Raw genomic sequence first — 11,622 nt, 5'->3', positions numbered from 1 at the left:
TCCGGTCATCTGTGCGCCAGGGGTGTGGTTTGTCGCGTGTTTTATTCGCAATTTACTTGGAGCTGCTTTGTAGGAAAATCAAGAATGACAATAGAATATCGGGTTTCAGAGTGCAGTCCGCGGAAGTGAAAGTGCTGGCATACGCGGACGACATCGCGTTGTTTTGTCGGGATAAAGAAAGCATCGAAATCGCGGTCGCAGAGGCTTTATCATACTGCAGAATGACAGACAGTGCTATCGGCTTTAATAAATCCCTAGGGGTATGGATCGACAACTGGAAAGACCATCCGAGTACGTTTGCAAATGTCCGCTGGACAGTCACGCCGGCAAAATACCAAGGGGGGCCGCTCGAGCATTACCGTGACGCGGTTGATTACTGGAATGCCGAAACTGAAAGGGTTCGTGAGTGTACACTTAAATGGGGAGGCCGCAATTTTTCAATGTTTGCTCGTGTGACAGTGTGCAACCTGTTTGCCGTTGCCAAAATTTCTTACGTGCTCCAAGCGTTGTCCATGTCAAGGGCTAACATACAATGTTTACACAGAGTACTCGCAGTGTTTGTATGGGGTTCAAGCTGGGAGCGCACCAGTCGCACCTAATCTCTTTCGTTCGGTTAAAAGTGGAGGATTAGGTCTGGCTCATTTGTTCATTAGGCAGATTGTGTCGAGGTTTGTTTACTTACGCGACCAAAATGACCCATTTTTATTAACTATGTCTCAAACAAGGCTGAGCGAAGATATACCTGAATTAATTGTATCGTCACATAGGTGCAGTCAAGGCGGAGTGCGTGGTTTCCTAAAATAAGTGGTCTGGGCTCTTCAGCTGTTAAAAGTTCGGTTTTCCATGGAATACTTAAGTAGGGTACCACGAAAGCGCTTATACAAGGACCTGATAGACACAATGTTGCCGGTGCCATTGTATCGCTCAATGTTCTGCATTGGACCTGAAAAGGACGTGCTAAAAAGAGTAAAACAAATGCCAGTGCTCCCGTCGGTAAAGTCCTTCTTTTTCCAGCTCCACATCAATACTTTACCTGTGAAAGCATGGCTAGAGGAAAAAGGACTTTCCGTGCCTTGGAACGTCAACTGTTTACTATGCCGGCCTGTTAGAGAATACTTCATTGAAAGATTTGTTATATTAAGGAGATGTATAATTTGCAAACAGAAAAACCAACATGGCTCAGTGTGATGACTGAGCTTGCGAATGTCAAATGTTTTTAGCCCCGTGACCGCCAACCAATGGCAGAGCTTTTGTCGTGACTGTTGTGTACTGTTAATACATCTTGTTTTCTATGTTTCCATGTCGGTAATAAAGAAAACAAAGGCTCGTTGGTCTAGGGATATACATTCTGCTTCCGGCTCCCGAGCTAAACGGATCGCGGGATCATGGGCTCCAATGGAGCGGCATTAGCCGTTGTCGCGGCTGTTAGCCGTGACAACAGGCTTTCGACGGAGGAAGATAAGGATTTCCAGATTATTTTGCCTCGGCTACCTACAGGACGCATCGTGTTAAACACAGTTTTTTTGCACGGCGACACTCGTGTTCGCCCGTTTCGCGTAGAGGATTTTCGGGACGCGCTTCAAGCTCTTGGTATGCTCTCTGGCGTCGTCGCCCTTGGAGCGTACCAATTCAACCACGTATGGGCGGTGACGATGAAGACAGCCGAGGCGGCCCCAAAGCTGGTTGCACTGAAGGAGCTTCAGGTCAAGGGGCGTCGCTGCCTGGTCATCAACCCTAAAGAGCAGCAGGTGAAGCTTCGTCTCCACTGGCTTCTTCATCGTGTGGATGATGAAGACGTAAAGACTGCGCTGGCTTCCTTTGGCAAAGTGACGGAAGTGACCCGGGAGCGCTGGCGAGTGGATGGCGTTGCCGACAAGGGCTCGACGACCCGAGCAGTGCTGCTGCAGCTGAAGGCTGGAATGAAAGTTGACGACCTGCCCCACCACATCCGCGTCACCGGCCAGCTTGCGCTGGTCGTAGCCCCAGGTCGTCCCATGCAGTGCTTGCGCTGCCACAGCTCTGGTCACGTTCGTCGAGAATGTAAGCTTCCCCGTTGCTCCCGGTGCAGGCTTTTCGGACACAACGACGCGGTCTGTGTACGTTCATACGCAGTAGCCGCGGGGTCGGCGGAGAGCGAGCCGTTGACATCAGACCACATGATGGACGTGACCGAGGCCGAGGAAGCGGCGAAGGGAGCTGGAAACAGCAATGTGGCGGCAGAAACAGGCGGCACGACCATGCCGACTGAAGGAGGGCCGAATAATGTCCCTCCTCCCGACGAGCCAGAAACCACACTAATCAGCGTCAGGGCGGCCCAGAAAGAAAATGAGAGCCGCCAGCCGGCTACTGATACTACGGAGGCAGCGGAAAACGACAGCGCGAACCCTGCTAGCGCCTAGCGTCGAAAGCGTCTCGGCACCGGTGAAGAGGTACCTGCAGCAGGAGGAGAAAGTCGACGGAAAGGCCAGCGGTGACTCCGAGCCACCGCCCGCTAAGACGCTTCCAGGAAGGTGCTCCACCCTCAAGCCTAAGCCGAACCTGGAGGCCGACTGTAGGCTTGCGGCGAAACCGAACAGAGACGAACTCGGGCGACGGCCACCGGATGGCCACGGAGGCGTCTAGCAGTCAGCTAGACGTTAAGGTGAGCACCATGCTCCTGGCCTTCTCCCCTCCGGTTTACATCAGTAACGGCTACCAACCCGTCGCTTAGCCTAGGCACGCTAAACGTTCAAGGTCTGGCTGCCAAAAGGAAACAGAATCAGGTGTATAGACTACTAGTGGACCACGACCTAGACGTTTTAGCAGTGCAAGAAACCAAGGTAGACGGCGAGGAGGAGACCAGGAGCATGGTGCGGAGGTTCACGTATAACTACTATACTGTAGTGAGCCATGCCTTAGGGACTTCAGCGCGGTGTGTGCTGTTCGTGAGGAAGCACCCTGGTCTTGTCATAGAGGGTTACTTCTCGTGCACTTCCGGTCGAATTGTCGTTTGTGACTACAGCTATTGCCATGTCTAATGGCGCGTGTTGTGCATTTATGCACCTAATACGGTGCAAGAGAGGGCAACTTTCTTTTTGAACCTAAAACATCACTTCTCTGTGCAAAAAACCATAACCTGTGTTGGGGATTTCAATTGCGTATTGAACGCCGAGGATAGGTCTACGCGACGCGTAGTTTATGACAAAAGCAGCGACATCCTGGCGCAGATAATGCACGAATTCGTATTAGAAGATATCGCTGACTGTTTTAGGGCTGACCGAGACGTTATGTACACTCGCTTTCAGGGCACAAGTCACGCACGATTAGGCCGTATCTATCTTTCATATGATTTAGTAGAAAAATGCCAGTGCTTTACAGTTACCGCCATATCATATTCTGAGCACTGCCTAGTAAAATGCAGGGTGGGCAGCAAGAAAGAACGAAACAAATTCGTCTGGGAACTCTGAAAAATAAATGCAGAACTGCTACGGGATAAAACCTTTAACGAAAAGGTAGTGGCTGCTCTGAATTCTTTTGGAACAGACAGTTCTATGAAGCTTGGTGAGGAATAGGAGTTGCTGAAACAAGCCATTAAAATGAAGGCAATTGAAAGAAGTAGCGTACCCCGATATGAAGAAAAGGCCAGAGAAAAGGATTTAAAAACATTATTGGAAAAATTTGCGAAGCTTGAATGCATGCAACCGGGCGCCTATCAAGAAGATATGCACGCTATTAAGAAGAAGCTCGAGGTGTTCGACGAAGAGCGCTTCCGAGGTGCGCTCGTGCGCGCGAGAGCAGAAAGGCTATCATGTGGGGAAACGCCAACGAAAAGAGCAATGGGACTAGAAAAAAAGCACTGGAGACGTAAGCAGATCGAGGCTATCGAATATGAAGGGGTGGTATTAACCGATAACAATAATATAGGGCGTGCTTTCTCTGAACATTACAAAAAGCTTTTTGCATTCAGGCCTGTCAACATGCACAATTTTAAGGATCTATTTTTGCAGCGAATGCCACAGCTGTCGAGCGAAGTTAAAGAAACGTTAAAACAACCATTAACAGAACATGAAGTGCTGCAAGCCGTCGAAGACCTGAATCCTGGCAAGTCACCAGGTCCGGACGGTCTTTGTGCCGCTTGGTACAAATCGTTCAAAAGCCACCTAGCTCCTATCTTAACCGCCGCTTTCAATGAAGCATACGAACTGAAAAGACTTCCACCATCCTTTGGCCAGTCCCATACAGTACTAATACCGAAAACAGAAGAGACCGAAAAGCTCAAGCAACTTTCCTCCTACAGACCCATAGCGCTTACTAACTGCGACTACAAAATATTGATGAAGGTGTTGGCACGACGGGTCCAGTCAGTTATTCAGGAAGTAGTCGGCCCACACCAGACGTGTGGTATTCGTGGAAGAACCATTTTCACTAACATCCATAAGATGAAGTGTGTGCTGGAGTGTTGTGACGCCATGTGCGATGCACTAGCGATCCTCCAGCTAGACTTGGAGAAAGCATTTGATTGTGTTTCTCACGAGATATTGCATACCATCCTTGAACAGGTTCATTTTGGCCACACAGTCACTGAGGGGGTGACCATGGCGTACCGGAGCTGCTATACCATACTTATAATTAATCAGTCGTTGAGGGCCTCCATTAACGTGAAGCGCTCCGTTCGCCAGGGTTGTCCACTCAGTCCATTCCTGTTTTGTGTCTACATAGAAACGCTATGTCAGGCCATCAACGAAAATGAATGTATTAAGGGGTTTTGTCTTCAATCAGCAGAGGTGAAGCTATTGGCATACGCTGACGATGTAGCTATATGCTGTAAAGATACGCAAAGTGTATTGAACACTGTGAGTATCGTCAGACAGTTTGGTGACGTCACTAATAGCTTCGTGAACTGGCAGAAATGTATGGGGTTTTGGCATGGAAGATGGCCGTCCACACCAGACCACTTTTCTAACGTAAACTGGGTCACGACGCCAGTTAAGTACCATGGCGCACCCCTTGATGCCTACAAGGACAGTAGCGAGTACTGGAAGGAGCGGACAAAAGAACTAAAAGAAAAAGCCGACCGATGGAACGCCTCTCACTTGTCAATATTCGCGAGAGCTACAGCGTGCAACATGTTTCTCGCGACAAAGATCTGGTATGTAATGCAGGTCCTACAGTGCTCTCGTATTAATGTGCAGAAACTGCACCGCGTGTTCGCTGTATTCGTGTGGGCATCGAGCTGGGAGCGATGCAGCCGAGATAATCTCTTCTGACGTGTGAAGGATGGTGGTCTGGGGTTGGCGCACTTCTTGCATCAACTAGTGAACAGATTTTTCTTCTTTCGAGATACACACTACCCATTTCTGCGCACAGTGATCCAAATGAGGCTGTCAAGATCACTTCCCGAATTCGTTGTAGGCACCGAAATAATGCCTAGACCAGTCCGTGGTTTCTTTCGGGAAATAGTTCAGAGTGTTTCGTTTTTGCGTGTTCGTTTTTCATGTGCATAATTGTGGAGTGCAAAACGGAAAAAGCTATATCGTGATTTGTGTGACAGTGTCTTGCTTGTACCCATGTACAGAGCCGTGTACAGTGGAGGCCCAGGCCTAGACGTATTGAAAAGAGTGATGATGATGCCAGTTCCACCAGCCACGAAATCATTTTTTTTAAATTACATACCAGTACTTTACCTGTTAAAATCTTCCTGGAACAATGTGGGTTCTACATGCCATGGGGAACACATTGCCTTATTTGTAAAAACCAGAAACCATAGATCATGTCTTTATCCACTTATGGGAAGGGGTATTTTTCTGGGACGGGTTGCAAAGAACTCTAAAACGGAGTTACCGATAGATCCCCACAGAATCATGTTTCTACCAGTACAAGGTTTCCCGTACGACGTCATCATGCTTACGGGCCTCCACTTTTTATGGCGCGCAAGAATGGCGGTCTACCATTGTGATCCGGGTGCCCGACCGGCACGTGTATACTTCCGGGAATGCATGCAGCGGTATGTGGAAGTGCAGAAGTTGCAACAGCCTGTTCCTAAGTGGCTGTCCAGGGTTGAACTCCTGACAGCGCTCAAGGAATTTTAATAAGACAACGTCATTCCACAGTAGCGGACGGCAACGAGTGTAAATATTATTGTTCTTTGTTCGGTTAGTGTAGTCATTCGCTTTTCTTCTTTGGTCTTTGTGTACACCATTTAAGGAATTGTGTTGGGACATGTCGAGGACTTGCAATGAAGAAAAAAAGGGCTCGTTGGCCTAGGGGTATGATTCTCGCTTTGGGTGCGAGAGGTCTAGGGTTCGAATCCCGGGCGAGCCCGTTATTATTTTTACTGTCATTCGGTATACGAAGAAGTGTTTACTTGAAACCGAAGAAAATTATCTATTCTTTTTTTCAGTATGCTCCTATTCTCTTCTCAGCACAAACGTGATCAAAGATGTCCACTTCTTTGTCTTCGTTTTTGCAGAGAGCCAAGATGTTACGATACTGTAAACGTGCCGCAATGGGAAAAGAAGTCGACTCGTTGGTCTAAGTGATAAGGGCGCGTAACGAAAAACTGTGGCTCGGGGAGACGCCCATCAAACGGGCCCTCAGTGATGGAAAAAGGCACGCTCTGTCGAAAGAGATAACAGAAATATGCTATTAAAACGAAGTCCCAAATCGAAGAGAAATTTGTCGAAAATTACACAGATCTATTCAGCCTTAAAACACCGAACACTGACTGCTTTAGAACAGAATTCCTATCACTGATGCCGAGATTAGAGGACTATATTGTGCGCACTCTAGAAGCCCATATTACAGCTGAGGAATCAGCGATTCTGGCGCTTAGTTCAAACAAGTCTCCTGGGCCAGACGGTCTCGGTGCATCTCTATATAAAGCCTTTAGAACAGAAATGGCAGTCGCACTTGAACGACTGATTAGCGAATTTTATGAAAAGAAAGTAACTCCTCCATCGTTCCGAGCTTCGCACGTAGTAATAATTCCTAAAACGAATGATCCGATTAAGTTACAGTTTGTTGAGTCATACCGTCCCATCAGTGTAACAAACGTGAACTATAATAAATTCATGAAGATTTTAGCTCGACGTCTTCAAAGTGTTATTAAGTCACTTTTAGGGCCACATCAGACATGCGGCATAAAAGACAGGAAAATCTTTATCAATGTTCACACAGCTAGAAGTGTCCTTGAATGCTACGACAATGCATGGGCGCGTGGGCATGTTGCAGTTAGATCTGCACAAGGCGTTCGATAAAATCGTACACGAAGTTTTGTTGTCGATCCTAGACCATGTCAACGTTGGAACCGTTATTACCGAAGGCGTTAAAATGATGTACAATGGTTGTATAGCGAAGCCGATAATAAATAGGCAGTTAAGTGATTGTTTTCATGTGCAGTCGTCTGTCAGACAAGGCTGCCCTCTACCTCCCCTGCTTTTTGCTCTCTACCTCGAGCCATTTTGTTTGTGGCTGCTGAAGAGCCCAAACATCCGGGGATACACTTTCATGAAATTCAAGTTCGAGTTTTAGCATATACTGATGATTTAGCAGTGTTTTGTACGGACCATGACAGTGTTGAAGCAGTTGTACAAGAGGCTGTAAAATTTTGTACTGCAAGTGGAAGAGCTATTATCTGGAACAAGTGTCTTGGTTTTTGGCATGGGAAATGGCAATACACGCCGGAGAGGTTTTGTGATATGCAATGGGCAGTAACGCCAGGCTCCTACCTAGGTGTGCCACTCGAACATTATCGCGATAGCAAAGAATATTGGGACAATGATGTAGTGCGAGTCCCCATTTGCCCAGACTGGCAAATGCGGAGGGCATAAATTTTCAATGTTCGTAAGAGCCGCTGTGTGCAATTTGTTTTTAGTCGCTAATATCTTTTACGTGATGCAAGCGTTATGTCTGACGAGGATGTCTGTGCAAAAGCTGCATAGAGTATTCGCGACGTTTTTTTGGGCGTCAACATGGGAACGTACAAGTCCTAGTAATCTGTTCCATACAGGGTTGAATGGACGGCTCGGGTTGTCACATAGGTTCCTCAAACAGATTGTAAGCAGGTTTCTTTTTTTGCGTGATCAAAAGGATGCCTTTCTGAGAAAAATGATTGAAGCTCGAGTGCGCGATTCATTGCCTGATTATGTAGTGTCGTCCATGTATACGGGGCAAATGCCTGTAAGTGCTTTTTTGTGTGAAGTGGTCGCGTCTTTCCAAGTACTAAAAGCAAGATTTTCTAGTGAATATCTGGCCGCTGTTACTAGTAAGGAGTTGTATAAAGATCTTGTTGATGTATTCTTGCCTGTACCGTTGTATCGTACAGTATTTGATTTAGGTTCAGAACGAGATGCTCTTAAGAGTGTTAAACGAATGCCGGTAAGAGCTTCTGTTAAATCCTTCTTTTTCCAACTACATAAAGGCACTCTCCCAGTGAAGCCGTTGTTGCAAAGCAAAGGCATTTTTGTACCTTGGTCTGTGAATTGCTTTATATGAAAAAAATTGGAGACGATCGAGCATATCTTTCTGGACTGTCATGACGCAGTATTTTTGTGGGATGTTCTAAAACGCAGCAGTAAAAAGGATTTGCAGATAAGTCCATTCGGGATACGCTTCCTGCCATGCGCGGAACTAGAGGGAGTGCCTATCGATCTGTTAATGCTTCTGTGCATGCATAGCGTGTGGCGAACGCGTATGGATATTAGACATGAGCGCATTGTTCAGGCCCCTGCACAAGAATACTTCATTGAAAGTGTGCTATATATACGCGAATTTGTCTGTGCACAGAGTGATCCTCCTGATTGGCTAAGTGCTTTGGACAAACTGACTAACCTATATCGTTCTTATCACACCATACTTGTCCGGCATTGACTAGTTGTTTTTTATGGCCATGTCATTTTCACATTGTACTTTGTTTGGCCAAGCCGGTAATAAGAAGGAAGACTCGGTGGCGAAACGGTAGCGCATCTGACTCCAGATCAGAAGGTTGGGTGTTGAGATCACGTCCCGGTCAATACCTTTTTCCTTCCACTGACGCATTATGCGGTCATCTGGTTGCCACTTGGCTACATTATTGCGATAGGCATTGGGCGTCATCTGCACTCCATTGAATATGCGCGCCGATCGTTCTTTTTGCATAACCATATACTGCATGCAGCTTGAACCGAGGTGCGGATATGACAGTTCTGTCGTGACTCGGTGGCGCAACGGTATATAGCGCGTCTGACTCCAGATCAGAAGGTTGCGTGTTCAAATCACGTCCGGGTCAATAACTTTTTTCCTTCCACTGACGCATTATGCGGTCATCTGGTTGCCACTTGGCTACATTATTGCGATAGGCATTGGGCGTCATCTGCACTCCATTGAGTATGCGCGCCGATCGTTCTTTTTGCATAACCATATACTGCATGCAGCTTGAACAGAGGTGCGGATATGACACTTCTGTCGTGACTCGGTGGCGCAACGGTAGCGCGTCTGACTCCAGATCAGAAGGTTGCGTGTTCAAATCACGTCCGGGTCAATAACTTTTTCCTTCCGCTGACGCATTATACGGTCATCTGGTTGCCACTTGGCTACATTATTGCGATAGGCATTGGGCGTCATCTGCACTCCATTGAGTATGCGCGCCGATCGTTCTTTCTGCATAACCATATACTGCATGCAGCTTGAACAGAGGTGCGGATATGACACTTCTGTCGTGACTCGAACTTCCGGCCGCCGAAGCGAACGGTTGTGCGATGACGAGCTCCGTAGGGGCGGCTACAGCGGCTATTGCCAGCCGCGGCAACAGGAACTTTTCATCTGAAGAAGGCTACGAGTTGATTTTGCCGAATTTGCCAACAGGTCGTCTTGTTGTTAATACAGTTTTTCTTCACGGAGATGTTCAAGCGCGGCCTTACCGAGTCGAAGATTTTCGCGACGCGTTGTCTGGTTTGTCGCTGCTTCCTGAAGTGATCGCCTTAGGGGCGTATCGGATGAGCCACGTGTGGGCCGTAACTTTCAGTAGTGCCGAAGCCGTGAAGAAGTTACTCGCCGCGAGTGAATTGAAGGTCAAGGACCGGCGCTGCGTCGTCATTGATCCTGGAAACCAAGATGTAAGGATGAAAGTGCACTGGCTGTTGCACAACGTTCCAGACGAGGACGTGCCGGTGGCCTTCCTTCCTTATGGAAAAGTGACAGAAATTAGCAGAGAGCGGTGGCGAGTACACGGAATCACTGACAAGGGGTCCACAACCAGGCTGGTGTCCATGCGTCTCAAGGCAGGCGTTAAGCTGGAAGATCTACCACACCAGCTGAACGTCGCAGGTGAACAAGCTTTGGTGGTCGTATCAGGCCGTCCGCCGATGTGCCTGCGCGGTCATGCAACGGGGCACATTCGCCGCGACTGCAGGGTTCCAAAATGCAGTGCCTGCCGTAGATTCGGACATGAAGAAGGTCAATGCCCTAAGACGTACGCCAGCGTCGCTGGGCCTACGAGTGGCGAGGATTCATCCGAACTTCTCATGGATGAAAACGACGCTGAAGAAGCTTCGAAGCCGTCAAAGGACACCACAGTCCGCAAAATGGTAACGCTGGCAGCCAACAAACCCTTTTTGGAGGAAAGGCGTCAACCAGCAGAGCGCGAACGGGATACCAAAGACCAGGCCGTGGAAAAAGCCACCACATCGAAGGGCGCCTGTCAACCTATCAGCGAGGATACAAAAATGGAAGAAACCCAAGAGACCTGCATGGACGTCGTCGAAAGCCTCAGTGGACAGCTCACCAAGCGGCCATTGGAGGAGAGCGTCGAGGAAGCAGACAAAGGAGTTGAAGAGACAGAACCACCGCCGAAGGGACTCGGCATAAGACGGTCTTTATTGAAGCAGAGGCCGAATTTTTCCGCTGAGCGGCGGTCGGCGGGAAAACCTCCGCCTTGACGCCGACTCTCCGCGCAGCGCAACCTTTTGGGGTTTTCGGGAAGACGTGGGGACTGTGAGCGAACTCATTTGCAAGTGTCGTGAAGCCTTCCGGTTAGAAGATGCCTATAGCGCGCATTGTGCTGCATAAGTGATGTGTCTACAAGGTTCATCTTCGCTGTAAGTGTTATACTATGCTAAATAATTTTTCAGATTGTAAAGGGGTACTGTAATGCGATCATTTTGCAGAACATATAAAAAGAAATGGCTTTAAAATCAGGCACCGCACTACGCATAGCGACGATAAATATCAGAGGTCTGGCGTCTAGGAGACGACAGTACCAGCTTAGTCGCCTGCTATTAGAAAATGAGCTGGATATCGTAGCAGTTCAAGAGACAAAGGTAGAAACGCAGGAACAAAGTGATCGCATGGTATCACCTTTTAGAAATCGGTACAATGTTGCCATAAGTCATGCAGTAGGTTTGTCAGCAGGTTGTGCTCTATTTCTTCGAAATTCTATTGAGATTGTAGAGGAATCTTTGAGTGTCAGTCAATGTGGTCGTTATATTGTTTGTGATTTCACCTTCGCAATGAAAAATTGGAGGGTGATTAACGTGTACGCACCAAACAAGGAACATGACCGGCGAGTGTTCTTTGAGGAAATGGAAAAACACCTACTATGCGATAAGCTGGTCATATTACTGGGTGATTTCAACTGTGTTTGTGAACCAGAAGATAGAGTGAATAAAC

At 47.8% G+C, this 11,622-nt stretch overlaps 2 non-coding genes across 2 annotated transcripts; both read left to right on the top strand.

Moving 5' to 3' along the window:
• The first annotated feature begins 9,168 nt into the window (after positions 1–9,168).
• Positions 9,169–9,244, top strand: TRNAW-CCA (transfer RNA tryptophan (anticodon CCA)). Its single transcript has one exon. It is a non-coding gene; the product is annotated as a tRNA-Trp (tRNA).
• A 180-nt stretch (positions 9,245–9,424) lies between these two features.
• TRNAW-CCA (transfer RNA tryptophan (anticodon CCA)) lies at positions 9,425–9,496 on the top strand. The gene has a single exon. It is a non-coding gene; the product is annotated as a tRNA-Trp (tRNA).
• Positions 9,497–11,622: the final 2,126 nt, after the last annotated feature.

Source organism: Dermacentor andersoni, chromosome 1, assembly GCF_023375885.2.
Source record: "Dermacentor andersoni chromosome 1, qqDerAnde1_hic_scaffold, whole genome shotgun sequence".
Classification (NCBI taxonomy): Eukaryota; Metazoa; Arthropoda; class Arachnida; order Ixodida; family Ixodidae; genus Dermacentor; species Dermacentor andersoni.
The sequence above is the reverse complement of the archived record's forward strand: the minus strand, read 5'-3'. Positions and strand labels throughout refer to the sequence as shown.